Source organism: Anser anser, assembly GCF_964211835.1.
Source record: "Anser anser genome assembly, chromosome: 14".
Taxonomy (NCBI): Eukaryota; Metazoa; Chordata; class Aves; order Anseriformes; family Anatidae; genus Anser; species Anser anser.
The window spans coordinates 19,830,049-19,855,085 of NC_139735.1; the positions used below are offsets into that span (position 1 = coordinate 19,830,049).

The window sequence follows — 25,037 nt, forward strand, 5'->3', positions numbered from 1 at the left end:
GGGTGCCCACCGAGTGCGGGTGCCCACCGAGTGCGGGTGCCCACCGCCCTCACCCCCGCAGCGGGCAGGTGCACTCACACAGGTGCGGTGCTCGGCGCCAGCCCCGAGCAGAACGAGGGACGGCAGCTCCGGACCGACCCCGCGAGTCCCGCCGGCGTCCCCCCTCCGTCCAGCCCCGTCCCCCCGGATCCCCCCGACCCCTGATCCCCTCTCTCCCCGCTCCCAGCTCCCCGGGGCTGGCCCGGAGCCGTGCCGCCGCCTTACCAGCGCCGAGCCGGAGCCGGGCGCACGGCGCGGCTCCCCGGGCGGTGCGCCTCCTCATCGCGGCGGCGGGGCGGGACGGGGATGCCCGGGCCGGGGCCGGTGGAGGGCTGTAGGTGTGCTGATGGGGTGTAGGACCGGGGGAAGGGGGGGGGGGGGGGGTCCACCCGTCGGCCGCCCGCGGGGCTGCGGCGCTGCCCGCCGAGGAGCGGCAGCAGCGCAGGGCGCGCTGCCCCCGCCCCGCCGTTCCGCGCCCGCGGGGAGCGCCCGCCTCCGGCCCCCGGCCCGCCCCGGCCCGGCCCCCCGCCCCCCCGGCTCCTCCCGGCCCTCAGCTCTCCCCGGTCCCCCCCAGACCGCCCCGGTCCCCCCCATCCCGCCCCGGTCCCCGCCGGTTCCCCCCTGCGCGCCCCAACCCCGGCGCGCAAAGTTGCGCCCGTCCCGCTGCCGCCTCGCCCCCCCCCCCGGGACCCCCAGGCTGCAGGACCCCCCCGGGTCGGGTGGAACCCCGAAGCCCCCCCCCCCACCCGATCCCGGCAAGGGCCATCAGGAGCTTCGCTTCCAAGCCAGCTTCAGGGGTTTGTCCCCCCCGGGTGAGAAAAGCGCAGAGCAGAGCCCCGGGAGATGTTGGGAGCCCGTTCTTCACTTGCGGTGTCAGCCCGGCTCCGTTGGCATTAGGAGAGCGTTGGCAGCTGAAAATCCGGCCCTGTGACCCTAAAACCCTCCGTCTTGGCAGAGGTGGCCACTACAGGCAGCTCATCATCACGGTTTTTAAAGTGCCTATTGCAATAGCGGACTGAGCATAAAAGCAGGACCTGAGCAGCTCCATCTTCAGGTGTGCTCGCCCCCACACCCGGATCTGAACTTGGGGGTTTGGGGGACATTCAGGGTTTCAAGCTGCAGTGCGCAGTCTCTCCCTTGGACAGTGCCTGTAAACATTCCATGTAAACACGCGGCTGGGAGCTGACGGCTGCAGGGAGGATTTCTGACCAGACCTGCTTTTGGAAGTGAAGTGGTAGTTTTCCGCCTGCCAGCACTCAGTTTCAGCTGCATCCCCAGGGCCTGGCAGGATTCCCTCCACCTCCAGTGCCTCTGGGTCTCCGTGAGACCAGGGTCCTCCCTTCCCTCTGCGTAACCGCATGGGCTCCGTGCTGTGCCCTAAGAAACATGCACAACAGCCGCTGCTGAGACGGGTAATTCACAAACTGAAACCCAAGTCATGGGGCAGGCCCTGCAGCTTGGCCTCTCCAGCCTGGTGCTGCTTCTTTTGGCTACAAACGTCGGCGGATCTGACTTCAGGAGGCTGAGGCTGCTGAGCAAGATCCATGGCACGGGCTCAGGCAGAGCACCGTGCTCGCACGATGCCTCGCGGGCTTTGTGGGATGCCCCAAGGGGTGACACGGGGAACCCTAAAGGCTGCTGCTTCTCAGAGGAGAGCTGCGCTGGGACAGGGTGATCCAGAGCACACAAAGGCTCAGAGAAGTAATCTTGTTTGTAGCTATTTGTTTCGTGCCTTGTATTTGTGATTTAGGTCCTTCCACCTGGAAACAGGACATTTTCGAAGGTGTGCAGAGGCAGAGAAACCAGAGCACCCAGCAACGTAAAATATACATCGCTTGCTGACAAGACATGTCAAGTTTCCAAAAACAAATGCATACTAAACAGTTTCTTATCAACTTGTTTGATAAGAAACGTTTTTTAAGGATCTGAGGATTTTTGACAGATCTTTCAACTGCCTTCTCTGAAAATTTGGCGGTATTTTCAGCCACAGCCGGAAAACATGCTTCTCAGGCTGCCAGGCGTCGTGTTTGTTGCATGCATTTGTTCATCACTATAGTAACTGAAAGGCAGATTAAGAATAACATTAAGGAAAGTAGAACTGGGATTAAATCCCTGAAGCAACACCTTGTCACCCTTTGGGTTCTCAGACTTGCGCCACCGAGGCCAGACTGGACAGGGCTGGGCTGGATGGAGCTGAGAGGGGTCGTTTTGAAACTGAAAGTTTGTCCTGAAACAACTTGGTTTCGTCTTCTTTGCAGTACTATTTTTCTGGACAACCCCTTGTTATAGCTCCTCTACTTTCCTGCTCACTCAGTACTGGTTTGGTTTACTCTCCGTTCACAGTAGCACGCAGCTGTAGCCCCTCCAGACAGGACTGCAGCCCTCAGAGCTCACTTGCCTTCACGGTTGTTCTGAGCTGGGATCTCCCTGAGGATCAGGATCAAGAGCCAAGGATGGTGGGGAAGGGATGCTAGTGCACGAAGGAGGTGGACTGCAAGACCCTCCTGTTTTGGGGTGCTTCTGAACCCCCAGAACAGGGCATGCTGAGCCCCGGTGCTGTCATCACTTTGGGACAGATTAGAGCACAACGCCTTTTCATGCAAATTGTTCTCCAGGATTATCAAAGAGTTTATTCAGCATAAATGGGATGCCTACAAAAATTTAATTAAAATTTTAAAAAGAAAAATTGGAAAGGATTATAGAGGGAGATAAGGCAGTGGCTTTTTCCTCTTTTTTTTATTTTCCTCTCCTCCTTTTTTCCTTCTGTAACAATAATAAAGCCAAAGATCTAGTTGAGAAAAGAAGTCGCCGAGTGATTCATCGGGACTGAATCACAGTCGCTGTGCAGCGGAATGCGCTGCCTTCGCTGCTGCGGCAGGAACTCCAGAGCTGCCTCAGATCACTGGCTGTGCTTTCAGGCGCAGATGTAAGCCAGAAAGAGGGAGATAAAACCAAGCTGACGGGGATGCTTTTTGGTGTGCGCAGCGTGTTCCCTCTGAACGCAGCATAGTCTCCTTCGCCCAGTTGCGTGGGATGGATTTTATTAAAAAGAGAGCCTGAATAAATGTAAGTTCTTTTAGGGTTATACGTGCCATTAGATCACGCAGCCCTCCCACTTTGCTGAGGAAGGACTTCTTTCTCTTTTCCATTCCAAACAGGAGCTTCCCTGCTCTCGCCGGGAGGTTACCACCACAATCAGCACTGCTCCCGGCCACGGCAGCTGCTGGTACCCAGACCTAAGGGAAAAAGTCCAGCTACGGCAGCTGAACGCCTCAGACTTCTCGGTGGTTTGGATCCCAAAAGCATTTTGAGAAGGAAACCTCTGAGAAGAGGTAAGGCACTAGGAAAATTCTGGTCTTCATCTGACTGAAAGCACCAGCTGATGCGGTGCTCATCCTTCCTTAGAAGTATGTCTCACTGTTGTCACCTCCTCCTTTCCTTACATTATTCATTATCTGGGCCAGGGAGCTCTCTGGATCCCGCACCACTTCCCTGCAGCCAAGTTCCTGGACCCATGATAAAAGCGCGCAGCCTGCAATGAGGTGGGAAGTATCCAGCCTGAAGTGATCAACAAGAAGGGGGTCACACCAGTGGGACCTAAACAGCCAGGTCTTTAGGTACGCAAACTGCAATAGCTGTGGTATGAAATCCTGCTATTTGTCGAGCACTGTGATTTATTCACCACACCTGATTTATAAGACTACATGGATATATAAATCTAAAACGTAGTTTAAGGCAGGTCTGACTTTTAGCTTTAGAGACGGGTAAGATAACTACCCCTTTCCTGGTTCCAGTCATGCGAGGCGGAATACTAAACAAGCCTGATATCAGGGGACGAGTTTGTCTTTCTTTTTTTTTTATGAGAGACCATTTTTTGGAGACAAATTCCCCATTTACAATCCATGAGCTGGAAGCTACAAAACGATCCATCAGGAATTTAAGGACAAGATAGGGTGCAATGACAGACGATAAATGAGGCATCCTGAGCAGACGTGGGCAGCTGGGGGAAGGCTGGCGCTGCAGGGAGGACAGGAGGCAGTGGCTGCGCTGGGGCTGCCTCCTCCTGGGCTGCCTCCTCTCATCCCTCCCTGCGGGATCGACCTCGCAGGCTGGCGCTGCTCCTGGCTCTGCTTCTTCTCCGGTGCTCCCCAGGCCGGAGCAGTGTCTGTCGGAGAAAGATGCTTCCCTGCTCTTGCAGTGCAGGGTGAATTGGGTTGTGTCCTCTGCTCTCCAGCTTCGTCCTCCGGTTTTGGACGCAAGAGACCTGGTTTGGAGGCAGCGATCTACCTCCTGCCTTGCCCCCGGAACTGAAGGGAGCCGCCTTATCTGCTCTCACAGCACCACAGGGGTTTGGCTGCTCGTCCCACTGCACTGCAGGGACACTGGATGCTGCTGCCGGGAGGCTGGGACCACGTAGACGGAACCAGTGAAATGATTCTGGTATAAAAGTGGCAAAACTGAGAGAAGCTGGAGTGCAGGGGAGCTTGGTGGCATCCGGAGCTGCCGTGCATGGTAGCTCTTCTCCAGCCACGTGCCACGGCGTGCTGACTTGGAGGCGAGCCTTTTTAGCATTTCTTCCCCAAACTCCCCCTCTGTGTCCTCTCTGACGGAGGCTGCACAGACCTCTCCCCTTCCCCATCCCTGCTGGAGCAGCGGCGCTGGGCTGGCTGCGATAGCTCAAGCAGCGAGGAGCTGGGGCTCAGCACCCATTTGCTCGGAGACCTCCCGAAGCCCCCAGATAGCCGCAGGCTCACGGAGTGGATCCACGTGAGAGCTTCGCTGAGCAGCAACCCCGGCTGTGCGGGAGCCCTTGCCGGGCTTCCTAATTTATATGCATATGAGCTGTACATATTGCCATGCGTACCGTGCTGCGAGTGAATAAGGATAACTATATGCAACTGTGAATAAAAGAGCCGAGTGAATCATTCATCATGGATTATTGATAGGATTAATTTCACCTCTTCTTCTGCTCTCAGGATGCCCACCAGCTCCCCCTGAATTTATTTTCCCTCCTTTATTAAATATTTTTGAAGATGAAGGAAAGTAAAACCAAGTTATTTTTCTCCTCTTTGCTCAGATGAGCAAGATGTTTGCCATCAGGTTAACCCTACACACTCTCCCGGAAAGTGAATGTCTTTTTCTGGCATTTGAGCTTCAACATCTTTCCCCCTGATAGTTCACATATGTAAGGATGGGGATCTTAGAAGAGAAGAGAGAGGGACAGGCAGGAAGGAAGGGGTTTCACTAGCTGATGGGAACGAACAGACACAAGCGGTGCTCAGCAGGGCCCGGTCAGCTCTGGGCAGGAAGGGACACGGCTGTGGGCACTCGGCTCTGCGGGTTTACACATACCCACGTGCACCAATGAGCACAGATTCAGACAGGAGCCGAAGGAGACAATGGGATCTTTGAGGTCTAACCAGCCAAATCGGGGTGCTCAATGCCACGCTTCGTTATTCAGGCTACTAAATGAGTCACTGAATTTTCCTTTGACACGGCACATCTGAGTTAACCACAGATGCGGGTGCTCCGTGGTCTGGAAAACAGGCTGGTTTATTTAAGTGCCTAACCATGGCTATAGAAACCTCACTGTGGGAACAGTTAGGAGGGGAAGAGAGGTGATATGCATGCTATTTAAGCTAGGTCCCAAAATGAAGCCAGGAGGCTGCTTGAGCTCCTCTTTCTGTCACCAAGGAGAAATCAGCTCCCCTGGACCTGAGCTGCTGCACTGCCCGAGCACCGCCCCAAGCTGGGCTCCTGCTGAAGCTCCTGCTTTGGTTGTCCTTCTCTTTCCCTGCCCTGTGTATTGCATCCAGACTTCGTATGCTCAGTTTAAGATAAAATAGAGTTTTCTAGACCAAATCTCAAAACAGGAAAGACAAGATATCTCTGGAAAGCTCTGCTGATGGCTGCAGCTTCCCTGTGATCACTCTTCAGGTCACCCCTTGGGATGGCCCAAGGACAGTTCTCTGCCAAGCCAGATACCACTGCAATTTAGGCAAGCTGCCTAAGTGAGTTTTTTCAAGTTCTTAAGACAGTGGGAATTAGACAGGCAAGTGATTTAAAACCCAGTGTGCAGCCTCTTCAAGGGGCACAGCTTCCCTTCCCAGGCCTTCCAGGCAGCTCACGAGCATGATGAGGTCCAAGCCTGTCCGGGGCCGGGTGCTGATGGTACCGACGAGCCTCAGGAGGATGAAGGCAGGCTGCACCCTTGCCACCTCCCGACGGCTTTGTGAGCCTGGAGGATTCGGTCAAGGCGTTCATGTGCAGACGTTCCCATGGCTCCGTTTCCCACTCCTGGAGCACTCCAAATCCAGCTGCAGGGGAGCAGCAGCCCCCAAGGCGCTCACACACTGCTGTCTTTCAGAACACGTCTCCTTGCGCACCAAGACCTCTGCTGGTGTCCACACCAGCTGGCAGCATCCATGTGCCGGAGCATCCAAAGCAAAGTGCTGCACTGGGAATCCAACATTCCTTCACACCAATTCCATTTGCACCACTTTTGCGTGGCTGCTACTCTCCAGGCAGGATGTTGCCAACCCCATTTGCAGGTATTTTGTGTATGTCCCATTATTCGGGGGGATGAACGCCCTGCTCCCCGGGCTGGCCGCACGGCACCCCGACCCCACAGCAGCCCCATTGCTGCGCACAGACGGGCCAGCAGTGACTGCTGCAGATGGCTGCGTTGTGCTGGGGACTGAAGGCTGCTGTTTCCATGGCAGCAATTCGACGACTCCACTTGTTAGCAACCCTACTATTAAAATGCAAACAAAAATAAACCAGGAGAGTGACTTTTCCTTTCCCACTCTTTGGCCTTTGGGGGGGGCGTACACCCTCTGGGCCCTGCTGGAAACCTCAGGTTGCCACTGTGGCTTTTCCCACCCGCTTTTCCCAGTTTCCAGCTCATGCTGGCACTGCACAAAAAGCAGGGCAATGTTAGGGTGCTGCACAGCTTTTGGGGCCCTGCAGGTCGGCTCGGGCCAACCCTGCTGCTGTCAGCCCCATTTAGCAGGCTGGTCCCGGGGCCGGGAGCCAGCGGCCCCACTGGTATCAGGGTGCCCAGGAAGGAAAACCAAGGCCATTCATGGAGATAGAAAGCCCACTCCCTATGTCCTCTCCTTGCTTAGTGAAACAATGGTATTTCTGGCCATTAATTCCCCATTAAAAAAAAAGTTAGAAGAAAAAGGAAAAAAGGCTGGTTCTTTATCCAGAGCTGTTCAAAGACAGGAGAACAGGCTGGAGCCCACAGGTGGTTCCCAAGCCCTTTCTGGCGATCACACGCTTGATTAGCTCACAGTTACCGCAAATATTCACCCAAGTGCTGTACGTGCTGGAGCCCATGGCCAACGTCCTGTGCCACGATGGCTGGCTGTTCTCTGGGTGGCTTTTTCAAGAACTGTGCTCTTCTGTTTCCAGGATGGCACTCAGTGATTTGCAGCAGGTGAGGACATCACAAGTTAAACTGGGAGCTCTCAGAGCTGTGATACCCACTTGTTTCCACAGGGTTTGACAAGACAGACCCGCGGCTACTCCTCCTGCTTCGCCTCAGACTGAAAGCTGAGGCTGGGATTTGCAGAAGTAGCCTGGGGTCTGATAGGTGCAGAAGACAACCAAACGCGTTCACTTCCAAGAAACCAACACCAGAAATTCCCCACCCGAATTTAACTCGCCTGGTGTACCACATTGAACCTTCAGTCATTGCCGTGCCATTTGCACTTCTTCTTTCTGCAGCTTCCACGCTCTTTGTGGCAAAATGTGCTGTAATATTTGTGTGGCCTTGAAGGGAAATTCATTGTGTAGCTTCCCAAACACGGCAGAAATTTTAAGCTGATAATGGGCACACAGGAGGCCAGGCTGGGCACCGGGGTGAAAGTGCTAGGCAGGAGGATATCAAGGTTTACCGTCAGCGATGGCTGTGCTTCCTCTTTGAGGCCACACAGAGCGAGTTATTTGCATGAATAAAGGTTTATAGGGGAGAAAAAAGGAATTAAAAAAAAAAAAAGAGAGAAAACATGGGAAGAACGAAATGACTGCCTGTGGCCCAGCCACGGCTGCCTGAAGAATCACAGCAGGATGCAGCCCAGTTATTGCAGTGCTTGGGCAGTAACAGTGCCCCATCTCATCCTGTGCTTTATTTCTTGCAGTTTCCACTGGAGGATGCCTAAGGAGGACCCTAGGAAGAGGGATTTGGGCGTGCAGGATCAGGCAAGCACACTTCCCTGGGACACTCTCCAAACCTCCAGGGCTCTGCGGTTAAACAAGTCCCTCAGCCAGAGAGGACAGCGCTGTCTCCATTAATTGTTCTTCCATTAATTTCTTCTGCTGTGTCATGAGCGCATTTTTGGCGAGGGCTTCCTGCAATAATTACATCTGCGAAGAGCCCTTTGGCGTGCTTGGAGCATAGCACGCAGCCGTTACAGCTGGTGCTTCTACTCCGCGGACTGAAGGAAGCAGCGAATGATCCTTCCCCAACACACAAAGCCCGGCACTCCCGGGGGCTTCTCCTGAAACTAATGCTTTAAGATGCACTAACATGCCTGCTGCTGTCAGCGTGCTCACGCCAGATGTGGACACCTGCACGTGAAGGCGAGAGCTGCATGCCTCTGGTCTCTGGCTCCTTGTCCTCGGGAGTTACCTGCTCAGCATCTGCTGTGATTGCTGCTGCAGGGACCTCGCAGTGCCGTGCTCTTCCCAAGCACCCCGCCATCCTTCAGGGTGCCATCCTTGCACCTCTTCTCCCCGACCCTATGCTCAGTGCCGAGCTCCGTGCGGCCGTGTGGGCCAACATTGCCATCCAGTGGCCACCGAGCCCACCGGCGAGCCCGATCTCCCGTCCAGCACATCGCCGCAGGTGGCACAGCCTTCAGCGACTGTCCCGTCCCGGAGTTACTTGCCTTCGGCATGCTGTCGCGTCTCGAAATAAGGAAATGCTCTCCAGGCTCAAACACCCCCGGACAGAAACACTCACAGTAAGTCCTGGTGGGTGCCCAGGTGCTCTCCCACCGCACCCGGAGAACAAGAGCCACCCCGTCCCTGCTGGCACCATCCCCACCGAGCCCAACATGTTGTTCTGTGCCGCACGCTGCCCGCTTGGCACGGGCCGTCCCGTGCAGCTAACGTTGCTTTTAGAGCAACTATTGGTTTGGGACAGAGAGCCGACACTTGTTGGAGGATCAAAGATTCAATTAAATGCTCTTAAAAAAAATTAACATCCAAAAAACCCACCCACAAAGCAACAAGAGATGGAAAAGCAATGAACAGTTTCCCCTGCAAAGACAGTTTGAAATGGGAACAACACTGTCAGTGTTCGGTATTGTTATTTTTCCTACTATCTATTAGCCACTTCGTGAGTCTCAGCTGCTGTCTGGCCTGGCATTTATTTTACAATACATTTAATCTTGTCTCTGCCTTATAAAGAAACCACAGTTGTACCTGCTGAAACATGCTTCTCAGTTGCCAAAGAAAGAAAGAAAATACAAGAACAATTTTCTTGTCATCGGACTCCCTTTTCTCAGCCCCTAGGGATAACCATTTACATGCTTTTTCCATGACTGTGGGCTATGTACTTTTTTCTACAGATGCAACAACTGTCTGCATGGGCTTCCAGGAGCTGGGGCTGTTCAGACCCCCTCCGAGAAGCCTCAGAGCTGACAAAACTGCAGGATTTGGCTGCCGAGCCTGAGGGCAGCAGATGCCCACGCAGCTGGATCAGAGTCCAGCCAAACGCTCAGCCTCCAACTTCCCCTCCTCTAAGCCTCAGGATTTTTTAGACCAAACAAATAAAGCTCATTTCAGTGCTTCTCTCTGCCGTGCCATCTCTCTCTCTTTACCACCTTCCCTGCCCTGCTTTGAGCCGTTTCTTACTTTGCAAAATCTCCCCAAATCCCAACCCCAGACCATGGCCATCACCCTGTAACCTCGCTGGCCTCGTCACCTGGGAAGGAAACCAAGGGATTCCCCTGGATTATCCTCGCAATTGAGCATCCAATCTCCAGCGTGGTTTTCTTCCTTAATTATTTTTAATCCTGCCTGCTGTTGCTGTTGTTGTTATTAGCACTGAGTACTCAGACTCTCCGAGGACATTACACCATGCGCTCATTAGCCAGCCAGAGAGATGGCTGCTGCCAAGAAGGCGGTGGGGGGCCACCGTGTGCCTGCCCTCCCCACACCTCCCCGCCGCCCCCAGCCCCTTCTTACTGTCCTGGGGAAAAGTCGGGACAGGGAAGAGCTACAGAGCTGTTTTCCCCAGTGAGGTCGCCTAAGTGCCATCGAGATGTGAGCCTCTAAGCAACTAACAGCGTGCCAAGGAGCGCAGCACTGACTTAGAAATAGAAAGAAGCGTCACCGAGCCAGTGAGGAGGATTTTCACTTTCTGGGCAATGAGCGAGGGCAGCGTTATTTGTCACTACTGGGCCTGCACCAGGAGCATGGGGCCCTGGGCAAGTAAAAGAGAGGCCCTTTGATTTCTCTCCCCTCCCTGATGGACTTTCTGATTAACAGACAGAAAATGATCATACACCGAGTGAAGCAGATTGACTCCGTCCGATTTCTCTCCAGGCAAGGGTGATAAAAGGGCAAAGAGCAGTTCACCAGCAGAACGGCAAGTAGAGAGAGGTTCCCAAAGCCGTGGGCTGGTTTCGGTATTTTGTGGGTGATGGCAGAGACCAGCAGCTGCTTGTGGCTATCCTGGACACTGCAAGAATTTAGCCCTGAGCGATTTTCCTCTTTGGCTCGTTTCATCCCTGTCCTTCTTCTTCCTTCTCCCCTCCCTGACACCGGCAGCTTGTCCCTTGGGGTGGCATCGGTCACCGAGCTCCTTTCCAGAGAAACACCTCCCTTTCTGAAGAAACACCTCCGTTAATCAGCAGGCCTGAGAAGACCAGACTCCGTTGCATGTCCAAAACTGGAGGACGTGGTTGTGCCCCAGACATCGCAGCCTCAGCACCGCTGCCCATCCCGACGCTGTTGGGCCACGGGATGCAGGAGCCCGCTGCCAGCACCCTGGAAGGCTCGAGGAGCATCTTGCTCCCACTCCCCTCCCTGCTTCGTTAGACATTAATGCTAATCAGTCATGCAACTGCCCTTCTTGTTCAAGGTGCTGCTGAGGTGCCACTCCTGCTGTTAACGCAAATCCGCACTCCTTTAGTGCAGAGGCTGCTGGTGAGTGGCAGAGAAAAGGACTGCTGAGAACCCAGCGGTGCTGACGGACGGCTGCCAATCCTGCTTCTCCAGGGCTCCCCCGGGTGCCGGGTGGCAGATTATGCAGAGGATACTAGCCACAGCATTAAGAAAGACCAAGAGGTCCTGTTTTCACAAGAACATCACTCAGAAGAGCCCCATCTCTTAGATGCACTGTGCAAAGAACAAATTGAGCACGTTCGTAGTTATGCAATTCGGGGGATTCTGCAACCCAAAAGCTGATGTGTGTCTCTTCCCCTTGCTGTTCCCAGCCACTGGTCTTCTGTTTGAACATCTGGAAACAATGCCATAAACCTCACTTGCAAACTGTCTGGTGTGAGCCCCGGCAGCTCCCTTTGGGGCTGTGAGACTCATCGCTTCCATTTCACAGCAGGTGGAGGGAGGGAACGAACTCCTGGCCATGAGGTTTGGGTGCTCAGTGACTTGCCAATGATGGAGCAGGAACCAACTCATTGTGGTCCTGTCCCCCCTCCCTGGGGACCCACCTCCAGGCTGTGCAGCACGGTCCTGCTGAGCCGCCGAAATCATGGGGCACCGCGAAGACACAGGCGGACGAAAGCTCTTCTCCATGTGACTGCAGCAGAAGACCCCAGCCTTTGCGGATGAAGTATCTCAGCCCAGCCACTCTGCCAGCTCTGCACGGGGGAACGGCCATGGGAGGGCTGTGGCTTGGGAAAGGTGAAGTCGCGTTGTGCCAGCACACGTGTAGGAGTGTGCATCTGCACCTGCACACACGGCCAGCTCGGTGAGGGCAGCATCCTCTGCCACCGACACAACGCCTTTGGTTACTATTTCCTCAGCAGAAACCCCAGCCAGCCTTTGGCCTGCAGTCTTCATGGTTGGAAATATCCTTGCAAGCAGACTATTGCTTGTGGCAAGGATATTACAGTTCCCCAAAGCAATCTTCTAAGAAGAGATTAAGTGAGGAAGACGCTTTTTTAGCACAGCGGGGTGCTCAGGTTAGCAGCAAACCTGGTGCACGCAATGCGAGCTTGGCACGGGTACTACAGAAGCCACCAGCAGAAAAGAGCTGTCCTCTTCCCTCTCCCCTGTTCTCCCTTGAACACGCAGCCCAAGCAGGGTGCCCGGGCACAGCCCCTCAGCTCAGGGCCCGACTCTGCCCAAGCTCTGCGCACTTGCCCACAGTCTCCGTCTGCTGGTTGCAGCTTCTGTGCTTCTTTCAGGTTGTCAGGGCACCATCCACCATCCGTGATGTTCCTCCACACTGGGCACCCACACAGCACCCAGGGTGCTCTGGAGTAAAAGGTATGGGCAAACGGCAGAAAAAGGAAGGGATTTCTCTCCCGTGGCTGAGGAAGGGTTAATGACGTGGCTGTTCCCTGACTTTGAATGTTTTAGACCAGGATTTAAATGGAGGGTTGCGTGCACCCCACTCGGTGGAAGAATTTAGAAGCTGACATGAATGTGTCAGAGCAAAGCCTCTCTTCTGAGAAACGCAGGTAGAAATACGGTACGGCAAAGCCATAAAAAAGCGAGAGCAGCAAGCTCCCAGCTGAGGACGCGGCCACCCACCGCCCTGCCCAGCACGCTCCTCGGGGAGAGGGGGCCCAGCAGCATCCCTGGGTTGTGCTGAGCCCCGCCAGAGCTTTTCACCTGCAGCCAGACTGTTAGCCCAGACCCTGCCCGGTGGCTCCTTCATCACCAGGCTACCTCCAGGGAAGCACTAAAGCTGCCCCTAATCTTCTTTTTAGGAAATGTAATGCCACCACCTGCAGCTCCCTGCCTTCTCCTTCCAGCTGAGTTTTATCTGCCAGGGAGAGCTTACGTGGGTAAGCACCGTGCCTGTGCTGGGAGCATGCATACTGCTTTATTGCAGCTATTGAGCTGCAGAAGCAACTCTTTGCCATTATACAAAGTGTGTGTTTTCAGGAGCAGGCAATGGGAGTGAGCAATCCGTGCAGCAATCAGCATCTCATAGGCTTTCTAGAAGGTGAAGCAAACACCTATCAGCCACGACAACCTTTATTCCTTAAACTTCCCCAAAGGGAGCATTTCAAAGCATAAAAAGATTTAAAGCTGTCCAGCTGCCACTGAGGCATAATTAACAGCTGCACAGTCAGCTCCGACCGCAGCTGCCAAAGCCTTAGCAGCCGTCCTCTATTTATCACACTCGTGGAGTATTTATAGCTCCTCAGCAAGGCAGGGGGGAGACAGAGAAGGAGAATAGCAGGTGAGCTGCTTACTGGGAGAGATAACATTTGCTTTCATCTGCATGGCATTTCCTTGCTCGCTGGCGGAGTGGCAGGGGAAGGCATGCGCGGTGCCCCGCAGCGCGGGCTGGGCGGCTGGGGGAGGCTGCGGCCGGTGGGAGCTGGGGGGTAGCAAGGGGCTGCGGGTCCCTGGATGGGGTCCAAGACCTCCCAGCATTTCCTGCACCTCCTGCACGCAGCCCGGTGGACCCTGTGGCTGACAGCCTAGCACGGGGTCCCTGCAGCCGGGTTCGACAGCCCGGCACATCTGTGCTAGGGATGGAGACGTGCTTCCCCCCAGTCCCAGGTGAATGTGGAGGAACTGGGGCAAAGGAGGGGACCGGGCTGTTGTGATCGGGTGCTGGGGGCAGATGGGTGCCCTGTGCCCTCTCCAGGAGCCCTTTTGTCCCCAGGAATTGTCCCACAGCTGTTGCAGCCCCTTCATGCTGCTGCCTGCCTGGGCCAGCAGAGGCAGGCAGTGAGGTGTCAGATGCATCTCCCATGCTGATTATTAGCTACCCTTGGACTGTGTCACTTGTGTCCTATCTTGTCTGTGTCATTTACAACCCAGGACCTCTTCATAGGAATTGATATGAAAATGGCAAATGTCCTTGAGCTACCTTGGAGTGCTGCAGGAACAGAAAGGCCGTGTCACCAGTGCTGGTGGTGGTGGCTGGAAAGCTACAGGGGGCTCCAGGCAAGCGGCGTGTGCAGGAGCTGCCAGAGAGATCCCCGTGCTCTGGGACTGGGCAGGGGGTTGTCACCTCACTCCTGTCCAGGGACGGTGTCCTGCAACAACTGCTGGGTATTGCTTTGGTGTGTTCACCGCTCTCCGGGGCTCCCTAGCCTCTTCCCGTGGCAGGGGGCTGCAGGAGCCCCTGCTCCGACGGTAACCTTGCCTCTGCTACCTCGCACCAGGCGGTGCCCAGGAGTTATCACTGCCAGTGATACCCGAGACTTGGTTTCACTTCCTGCTGCGGCTTTACTCACCCCACTGAGATCGTAAACACATCTAAAGTCTAACTAAAACAATTTAATTTTCCTCGTAAGCAGTCTTGTAAAGAAAACGATGGCAGTGCTATTCCAAAAAGGAAGAAAGCCGCAATCTTCACAAGGCTTCCCTTCTCTGCCAGCCTGCTGAGTCCCTCCTGTTCAGACACACCACAACCCACCGCTGGGTGCCTGATGCAGCTCCCTGGGGGCTGCCTCATGCTCTCACAGCCCACGAGGCCCCAGGAGGTGCTCCAAGAGCTGCACCCCGCTCCTGCCTGCACCCTCTGCCACCCACCCCCGGCCATTCGGCCCTGCAAGGCTGGTACTGGCCTCCTCGGTCCAGTTAGTTTCACCCGACGCTTCCAACCCTGCTCCAGCAGGCAGCCGGGCATGCTGTGCTCCTCAATCTGCTTGAAGGAGTCTCGGACCACAAGGAGATAGCTTCCTGAGCAAAGGCAGCAGCTCTCCTTTTCCATGCACTTTATTCACAGCAGTCTCCATGACCGGGCTTCCAAAAAGCCCTCCAAGCTAGAGTTCACTTCAGCAAACATCTTTGGTGCCACGTTTTCTTAGAGGTGGCATGGAAATAGTCCCAGATTAAACCAAAACACACACAGTGTTTTTACAGATGGCACTCACCAAAAAGCTGTCTTTGCACTTGACAATGCTGCTGAGCCTCGCTGCTCGGAGCAAGGACTCCCCCGTGGGGACGCAGAGCCAGCAGCATGCTGCCTGTCCCAGCGCGCCAGCAAGTAAAGGGCCCGTGCCCAAGTGAGCCGATTCTTGCTGAGCACCTCCCGCGGTGCTGCATGCACAGCACGGCCCTGCCTGCCTGCCACGGATGGCACCGCATCCCCCAGCAGCCCCAGTCCTTGCTGGGATCGGGGGTCCTGGCTCACAGCACCACCGCCCTGCCCCTTGTCATCGTCCCACCATGCATTCAGAAGGCAGCACGGATTTTGGCAAGCACTTGGAAAACCATGGCTATTTCTAGCCACTGTACAAGCACTCCTGGTTTACAGTTTATAAAGAGTAGCTGGTGATCTCAGACGCTTTAACTCTTTTTTTTTTTTTTTTTTTTTTTTCAGGAGGGAAGCTGCACTTTCAGCAATGGGAGTTCTTTGCAATCTATCATGGAACCGCAGCAGGGCAAGGCGCCCGTCCTGCCCTGCAGCAGAACGTCCTGAGCCCCACGCAGCGGCCGAGCAAGAGCTGCTGGCTGGGGCAAGTCCCAGCAGTCTTCTGAAACTCGTTTGCTTTTAAGGGAAGTGCTGTGCTGTTGCTGGGTTTGCTGCTTTTGTTTTGTGGCCACCGAGGGACTGTTAAACTCTCTGCCGTAGGGTGTTTGGAAGACAAATGAGCCTCTGTGATCTATTTCCCACACTGACTCGGGGTGGATGTAGGGGAGAGAAGGCCAGTCCAAAATAAAAGCGGCAACAAACGGGTGTGTGTCAGTGAGGGAAGGAGCAAGGGGGAATGTTCGGTCTCACCCCCGGTTCAGCCGGGCCCAAACCCCCCACGTTTCAGGAGGCTGGTGAGCGGCCTCGCAGTCTGGCACCCAAAGATGCCTTGGGATGTGCATTTCTCCACCATGCGATTTTTGAGAGATTGCACCACAAGAGGGGATTCTTGCAGCCCTTTCCCTAATTATTCTGGGTATGGGCACTGGAGTTGCACCTAGAAGGAAACTCCCTAAGCTATAATTGCATTTATGAATGCTCCTAAGTGTGCTACGTAGAGCAGCTTTTCCTTGGTGCTGGGTTGGAGAACATTGCAATTGGTGTTTGTTTGTGTTTTTTTTTTCATTTGTTTGTTTGTTTGTTTTTATCACTGAGAACAAAAGGAGGATCAAGACAGTTCCAGATTTAGCAGGCTCCATCCTTGTGTTTTAAGAATTCAACCTGCTGCACTTCCCTTTTCTCCTGCATCAAGCCTGCCCCCCCAGGCCTCTCTCGACAAGCGCCTGCAAAGCCTCTGCTGTGATTTCCACCGTGCACACGGCACAGTTACAGCTGCTGCTGCCCGAAGACTGCAGCTGTAAGGGACAGGGATGTCCCGTACTGCTGGCCCCAGTGATCAGTCTGGGGTCCAGGTCACCTCCAAACGTCACCCAGGCTCCAAGGGACACAGCCCCAGCCGGGAGGTGGCCAAGTGCTCCCTTGTGAGAGCACCCAGGGGCTCCCCAAGCCTTGGAAATGCATGCCCCAGTTGGCTGGGGTCCCCTTGCACTCAGCGGGGCTGGGGTCCGCTCTCACGGATGACTGAAAGCAGAAGGGTCGGAGGGAATACATGCAGCCCCTTCCTTCCAGAGGGGCAGGCAGGGCCTGCCTGCAGATTCAGCCGGCAAAGGGAGCGCGGCAGTGCCTGGGGGCCTGTGCAAAGGTTGCGGGCTGTGCAGCGCGGCTCACGTTTGCCACCCAGCGCCCACGCGAGCCCGGCGCCAGCATGGGAGCCAGGTGGCTGCGGGTGCACTGCGGTGGGTTGGGAAGGAGCGGACAGCAAGTGGGAGAGGCATCGCGGGGCGGCATCTCACGTGGATGATCCCTGGGGAAGCCGGGAGGCCCAGGTCACCGCGCACCGTCTCTTGCCGTCACAGCCCTTTCCAAAGGGAGAAGGGTAAAAGCCAGCCAGGCTCCCAGCCCACACGACCAAACCTGAAATGCCTCTCAGGCTAGGGGCGATCTCAGCTGAACCCCCTCCCTCCTCAGTCCTTTTGCCCCTTGCTTGCTGCTCACAGTTCCTTAGTCTTTTTTCATGCTCTGATCGCATGAAAACTGAAATTGCTCTGAAGCACGTACCAAGCCCGCCCTCATTAGAAATCATTTCTCACGCACAGGTCTACAAAGACGTCTGGACATGCGGGTCTTCGGGGTCCAGGAGCGCATCCTTTTTCTCCCTGCTCTCTTGCTGCACGGTACCACTGCTCAGCAAACTGCACTGCATCATGGACGCTGTGGAAAGCCAGCTGCCCACCGCTAGCTGCCTGGCCAGCCCAGCCTCCCGCCCGGAGCCGGTGGCGTTACAGTAGAAGGGTTACAGTTGGCCAGGAGCACCTGGACACCAATCTCCTTGTAGTCGTGATGTGTGTCCTTCAGCATGGAGAGACCCACGGTATCTATGAACTGCATCGCCCCACAGTCAGTGATTAAGGTGTGCTTATCTACAGAGGGAGGACAGACATCTGGGGGTGACTTCTCGGCCCTTGTCTTGGCAGGTTTCAGGCAGTCAAACCCGGTGCCAAAAAATCTCTTGCCATTGCCCATGTCTGCATTTGCCTGGCTCTCCACCCTTTGATGTCTAGCAGCCAGCAGGGTGGGATTTAACCCAGCTTTCTGGTAGAGAACAGTCTTGAAATAATCTTTGTTGGCATAGTAAAGGGACAACTCGAAGCGGAAGATTTTGATGTTGGCAATACTGCTGAGTTGCTTGTAAGCGGCCTGGTCCTCACAGATCTCCGTGTTGCTGACCTTGCCCAGGAGCGTGGCCCTGGGTCTCTGTGTGTGGAAGATGATGCAGAGCAGAGCAAAGCAGACGCCCACAAGGAGCCCGATCTCCGTGGTGATCAGTGTGGAGGCCAGCGTGGGTGTTCACCACACCACCGTGTCCAGCTTGCTGAGCTGCCATATGCAAGCGATGTCGCAGAACCTCCTCAGGCCCCCCCGCAGGTGACCACCCCCAGGATGGAGGTCTGCAGCGAGTAGAAGAGTGGCGCGATCCACAGCAACACTAGCAGCAGCACCAGGGAGGTGACCAGGCCAGAGACCTGGATTTGGGTCCCCGTGGACTCCTTCAGCAGAGTCTTGGTCAAGGCTGCAGAGCTGGCAAAGCTGTAGAAGAAAGCTGGGATCAGGTTGCACATGCCAATGGCGACCAGCTCTTGGTTGGCACGGACGGCTTAGCCGTGCTTTTTGCCAAAGATTTCCGCCAGGGAGATGGTCATAGCAAAGCCAATAATAGCAATGGGCTGGGCATCGACTGCCAGGCTGGAGAACAGCTTCATATCTGGTAGGGTGGGCTTCCTGAAACCAGTGGGGATAGCCCTACAAACAGCCGACTTGTATCACTCTTGAAAGTTGAAGTAGTAAGATACCACCGTGGCTACAATGACCACAAGCAGCTCTATGGGGAACGGGGCCTTCATCCTGTCCTTATACCGGTCATTGATCTCTTTGACAGGCACTATGATGGCCAAAGCAACGAGGCTGATGAGCAGGTTGCAGATGTTGGTGTTCTGGATGTACCTGAAAAGGTCAAGCCACGTCAGGATGAAGGAGCCCACCCCTTCGTGCCGAGGGATTTTCAGTCCCAGGAGGTACTTCATCTGGGAGATGGTAATGGTGAGGCTGGAGCCGGTCACAAAGCCACTGAGGAGAGGTTCTGACAGGTAGACAGCCACAAAGCCCAGCTGTAAACCCCCCAGCAGGATCTGAAAAGCAAGCCAGCCGTATCATTAGCATCCATGAGAAGGGATAGAAGAGGTGGCCGGCAACTTCTGCCAGTCTGCTTCCACTTCAGCCTCTCCAGCTATCCTGCCTGCTGAGCATTCTGCGTGAGACCAAGGCCTCTTTCTTAAGGAGTTAATCTGTAGTATGAAGAACTAAAGAGCTAGCTAGAAGACTTGTCTGTGGCTGGAGATGCCATACAAAGAAGCCTACATGATCCTGGTTGTTGTCTCCTTCAAGCAATAAGGGCTCATAATTAACTCTGAAGGTGCAGAGAGCAGCCACATCCAAACAGCCATTAGCATCTCTCAGTGGCATCAAGACAGTTCGGCACAGTGCCTTTAGTTGTCCCAGTGGGAGGGCCTGAAGCTGTCCACTGACAGCAAGACCCGGGCAGTGGGGACACTGCACGGCCTTTAATGGAGGCCCTGCTGATGGCAGGGTCCTTGAGGGCTGTTCTTGCCCACCCTAACTTGCTCTGACCTGCCCAGTCGTCAGCTCAGGTAGGACTGGCGTGGTGGGAAGGTGGTTCACGGTTCCCTTTCTTCCCTTGCATCTGATCCTAAGCACGTTTCAGACACATCCAGACACCTGGCCTATCACATGGGGGAAGCAAACCCCCAAATTCAGCTGTGTTTGGGCTTTCCAAATCACTACAGTTGGGTCAAGGGTGCAAGGGTCTAGTTACGTTAGGAAACATTTCTCGTGGCTTTTAAGTCTGAAGTGAGACTGGAGCTTAGAGCTGTTAAGCTCAGAAGTTCCTAGCAGGGAAAGGACAGAGAGGAAACAGCACAGCAGTGAACATCTATACCTGGTAAAGGCCAGCCAGAAAGCTCAGGGAAAGGGCCACAGTGATGGCGTAGCAGCTCTTGTCACAGGTAGCCATCCCGTTCCCAGGGGAGGTGGAATTGCCCACCATCACAGAGCCAGTGCTGCCATCGCTGTACCCTGCTAGCTGGAGCTGCCGGTTCACAGACTGCCCGATCATCAGGCAACGGACTCTGAAGGATCCAGCGAAGTTGTGGTGTGAAGTAGCCATGGCCACGTAGATGATATTGCAGAAGTTGGTGTAGATTCCGTAGATGGGATCCTAGCTGGCTAGCAGGGAGTACGAGACGGACTGAGGGATGGCAACTATCCTGGCCTCCAGGAGGCCAGATACGACATCCCCAAGTAACTGCGTCCTGACATCGTACCGGGGCAGCCAGTTCAGCACTGGGAACAGCCGACAGAAGAAGGTGAGGATGGTTTGATGATTGCATTTGCAGACCTCTCTGGCTTTCTTCAGGATGAAATCCTTGGTGCTGAAGTCTGTGGGCTCATTCTCCTCCAACCTGACGCGTATAAAATTGACAGGAGGCTCTTCTGGGGTTAGGGAGCTCAGTACATCTTTGCTCTGTCCTGACATCTGGCTCAGCATGCCTTCCATTGCACCAAGATAGCTATGGCAGGAGAGCAGGCGTGCCGTGAGGAGTTGCATTCATGTGCATAAAGTGCTTTACTTAGCTCCAGGGCTTGTGCAGATTGCATGGATAAACAAATAAAGGAAAATAACCTCAGACAAATCAAACAGAAAAGCACCTTCCTGTGGTGCCAGTTGATTTGTTTGCTATCAGTTACGGACCTAATTAAGCACAGCCCCGAGACCACAGTTCACATGGCATTCCCACTGGCACAGATGGCCACATCAGACAAAGCTACGGCAAGTGCTGTGCTCTATGCTAACAGGACAGCAGAGTGGCTTAAGATCAGACAATGTTATTTCACTGAACTAAAACTTCTTCAGCAACCCTGCCTTTCCTGACGACGCTTCCACTTAAACAAAACCTATTTTGAAAATGTTAAGGCATTCCAAGTGATGTTTTAGGAATGCAACATGTGGGTAAGGGAAGTTATTTGCAAAATATTTTTTCCTTTTAACATTTTGACATTTTATATTACATTGCTGGCTTGCATCAAATAAGCCCATTACAGAGGCTGATATCTGCGGAATGAAAGCATTCAACTTCTTCCATATTTTTAAATAAGATATTTGCCAGAGCTACTCCAAGTTTTTCAGTCAAAATACAGTTGCAATAAAACACACCTTTTTGTCGAAACTGATCAACACACAAAGAGAAAAATTCACCTGAGTGTGGACCTAGGCTCTGGAAATTGAACTGGGATAACGAATTGAGGCCATGCCCATTCCCCTACCCTACGGGTTCATTTCACATCCCTGGGCCTGACTGGAGTCTCTTACCTCTGGCTGCAGGAGCCAAGGGACTGGGGGTGTTTTCCTCGGGTCCCCCCTGCTGGCAGACCTCTCTCCTCACCTCACAGCACCCACCGAGCAGGGAAAGCACAAGCCAAACAACAGCAAACCTGCTTCCTTTGCCTTCCTTCTGGATCATGTGTTGCTTCTCTTGAGAAAACGGAATTATTCAGCCAAGCAGCTGGCCCTTCTATCTTGCTGCAGCTGATGAAGGCAGTGCAGCCGGCCAAACAAAGCTGTGTTTTGAAAACAAAGATCGTTCCGGGGGGGGGGTTATTTTTGATGAAAACTTGTCCTGCCCATCAAGAACAATTGAAGGGGTTTTGGAGAAGTGCTCCTGCCAGATAACAGCATTGCTGGTATCTGGGGATGTGTTGGCTAAACAAGGGCAACACTACACAGAAATCTTCCTCTGTGTGCTGTGACACTGCCCCTCCCTGGGGCTCAAGTCCTGCTGGGCTTCTCTACGCAGATCTTCATCTATTCTGGGCATCCTTTTGCTCCGTAAAAACAATCACACAACAACATTGTTCTTTGCTGGTAGCTTTTCTACCAACGTGCTCCACCACCGCATTCTCACCCCAGGCTCTGCCCACGCACGCTGCAGCCACGTGCCGGGCTGCTCCCCGAGTGCTCCCACCGCTGCTCTGCCACGCTGCACACACAGTTTGTGCATGCCTTCACAAAGGCTTCCTGCACCGCAAGCAGGGGTGTGATAGCATCATTATTTCTGGGCAGAGAGAGAACGTGGCATGTGGCAAATCTGTGTAGCCCGCATTCTGCATGTGCCTTTTAAAGAGCGTGGCAAAGGAACAAGGGATTTTGTGGCAAAGGAACAAGGGATTTTGCTTTGCAGAAGTGCAGGGCTGCACTGCCTTCAGAGGTAAAGGTGGGCAATTGCTTTAGTGGCCAGGAAAAAGGCAATGTCTCATCACCCTGAACTAAACCAGCAGCCTTATAAACACAGTTCTTCCCTTGCGATTCGTGCCAACAACCTACATGAGAGCTCTCAGCACATATTTCTGCTTGCCAGTCTCATCTCAGTCTCCGCTGACTCTTTTCCATCTTGTTTCCATCGACCTAGCCTCAGACCTTGCTGGATGTGCCGCTGCCCCTGGAGCAGGACAGCAGCGCTGCCTGGCAGGGAGCAGCCTGGTCCCCACCTCTGCTCCCGGCACTGGCTTAGTTCTGGGCTTGGGGGGGGGACTGGGGCCCACGGGCTTTGGAGAGATGGTGGGGGGCATGGAGAGATGGCACTTTCACAGGTCTGTGATTAGATGTTAGGGAGACACCCTGAGGGAAGAGGAGGGGAAGATCAGCATCCTGAGTTACGTTTATCTCATTAGTGCAAGGCTGTATCTCAGTAATTAGGAGTAAATAAATGAGAAACATCAGTGCTCTCTGGCAGCAGGAAAAAAATGAGAGCATATGGCAGGGGAGACAGCTGCTCAATGTATTTAGCTACTTATACTAATTCTTTTTCTCTGCTATTGCTCCACAGCTCATTTCCCTCTCCCTTCTTTCAGGAGTGGACTATTTCTTTCCTTGGCCTCTTCATTCCCCTTGTCCTTAGAAGATGATCCCTTCATATGCTTTATAATCCTTCCTAGTTACAGCTCATTTCGTATCTTGGCCACTCTGATATCATCTCCATTTCTTTTTTTTTTCGATCTCCTTCCTTAGCAAAGGACCCAGATCTCCACCTTTTGTATGATTCCTTCATCTTCAAATCCAGTCACTGAGGAACTGGCCAGTCTTTTAAGATGGCTTATTTGCTGGGATGAAACACATCTGAGCACAATCTATCCTTTGAATTTCGATCTTATTTAGGAAGCGTTCCTTTCTAATTCTGGATCTCTGATCTTGTCTGTGTCTTCAGCATTACCGTCCTCCAAAGAAATGGGACAAAGCACGTTTTCCAACTGTGACAGTATCTAGGCTACCTTTAACATCAACCCTGCCCTCACTGCATGGCAATTCTTCTCGAAGTTCCATCTTGTTCCATGTATTGGATCTCTTTGGTGTGTTATCATTTCCTTTACCACTTGGCATAAGTTGGTAAGCCTCGATTTACCCATTCTCTTTTGCTTCTCACAGGTATAACTCTCGGTGTGCAGTTCTTTTTCCATCCTTCTGTCTCTGTGCTTCCTCTGCCATCCTTTGTGAATGTGATTTTTTAATTGTCTGAAGCCTACCCTACATTTTTTCTCTTCCTTGTGTGCAAATTCTCAGTTGATTTTTCATACTCGATTTTAAAATATTCCATACTTTCCCTGCTATTACATTCTTGAGCTCCTCGTCCCAGCTGGCTTCCCTGTGGGCTTCGGTTCTCTGCACTGATCTCTTTGAAGTGGAAGCTCTTTGTGCGAGGGCAGCTTCTGCTTGGCCCCTCCAGCTGGGGGCACTGAGGAGAGGCCGTTCTCTGTCCTCCCTCCTGGCAGAGAGGATGCAGGAGCATCCTTGCTCACACTGAACACTGCATACACCTCTGAAATCACTTTTGCTGCATGAGGTAAGGGTAGGAGCTGGAAATATTTCACATTTACTCTAGAAAATATGTAACAGACAAGCTTAAAAAAGAAACCCACAGCACTTCATGTGACCTTGAGCTGACTGAGGCTGCAAAGTCTTCCAAATGCAAGGTCACTATAGCTAAACTTCTGAAATAGTTTGTTTTTAAATGCATATTCCAGGGTTGATCTTTATTGCCACCATAAACTCACCTAACTGTTTAACTCCATTATGGGAAAGGTTGGGTTGAACGGACGGTGAGTATTAACTTGAACCATGCAAGTGTAGGCAGGACTTTGCCTGCCAGCAACACGGTACGCTGTTTTTAAGACAAGCAGGAAGGACGAAATTCAGAATTGTCATTCATAGCATGGCATGTGAGCAATGTGACATCCATCTACGCAACTCCACTGCAAGCAGCTAGAACCAGAGCAGTGGAAACCCACGCTCCAGGTACAGTAGAGACCGACTTCATTCTTACAGGGGGTGGTGATGTGTTTCTGTCCTGCAGTGAAAAAAATAACATAAAATTGTCCGGGTCCGTGATTGTTACCCAGATATCTAGCAATGGGCAAATGTAGCGAGTTCACTTATCTGCTGCTACATCAGTGCAACCTTTATGGTTAGCAGGACGAGCTGACATCTTGGTCAATACAGCAGTTTTCTTTGGAGCAGAGCTAACAGCACTGCACAAGGATTTATTTGCTTTAAGGCTCGTGAATGCACTTAGGACTGTTTGGCTCCTGGAAGCCCTTCAAGCAGCGTCCACAGAGTCTTGGCCCCAGAACTGGACCAGCCTGCCTTAGCACGGGGAGGCACCCCCCTGCTCTGCAGGGCCTGGGACCACAGCCCACTTCAGCAAAACACAGCAAGGGCCAAGAAATGGTGCCAGGTAGCTAAGAGAAGTGCTTTTCTTTCCCTTCAGGTTTGGGACCTAACTGTCTTTTCAAATGGCTGCTGGTTCAGTTCCACATGGAAATGAATTTTCCAGATGTAGTCATTTGCAAAAACATCTTTTTTTTTTAAAGGAAAAAGGAGACAAACCCTGAACTGGTCGCACTGCTGAGACATGGCGAGTTGCGACAAAAGCAGGGGACAAAAAAGATGAACAGAACCTCTCCTATGGTTTCCTAGAAATAAATTACTCACTTTTTTTTTTTGCAAGAGATAACGCCAGAGAATGTGGAAGCAGTACACTAGGTCATCCCAGAAAATAAAACACTTTTTGTAGCCTCCTGTTGTTTTGCAGGGCAGTTTATAATAACGTGCATGGGTCACAGCAGAGCATGCAAGACAAAGAGAAAAGTTCTCTTCAGACAATGTGAGGCCAGGAGTGTCACTGACCCGCTGACTGCATTTCTTAATGCAGTCACTCTGCTCTGAAGCTTG

At 53.4% G+C, this 25,037-nt stretch overlaps 1 protein-coding gene, 1 long non-coding RNA gene and 1 pseudogene across 11 annotated transcripts in view; 1 reads left to right on the plus strand and 2 right to left on the minus strand.

The window, feature by feature from the left end:
• The window catches only part of HTR4 (5-hydroxytryptamine receptor 4), a 166,512-nt gene that overhangs the window by 129,066 nt on the left and 12,409 nt on the right, over window positions 1–25,037 (minus strand). For 2 of the 9 annotated variants that reach the window (XR_014572241.1, XM_083798275.1), the window contains exon 1: window positions 265–506. The exons of the other annotated variants lie outside the window; for them this stretch is intronic. The gene's annotated coding sequence lies outside the window, so the exon portion shown is untranslated. Of the gene's footprint in view, window positions 1–264; window positions 507–25,037 lie in introns of those variants that run through there. 9 annotated transcript variants of the gene reach the window in all.
• LOC310881232 lies at window positions 858–15,297 on the plus strand. Its single transcript, XR_014572254.1, has 2 exons — window positions 858–13,429; window positions 14,020–15,297. It is a non-coding gene; the product is annotated as an uncharacterized lncRNA (long non-coding RNA).
• Window positions 15,533–24,798, minus strand: LOC310881230 (sulfate transporter-like; annotated as a pseudogene). The gene is made up of 2 exons: window positions 19,695–24,798; window positions 15,533–18,867 (listed from the first exon to the last, which is right to left on the minus strand). The product of its transcript is annotated as a sulfate transporter-like (transcript).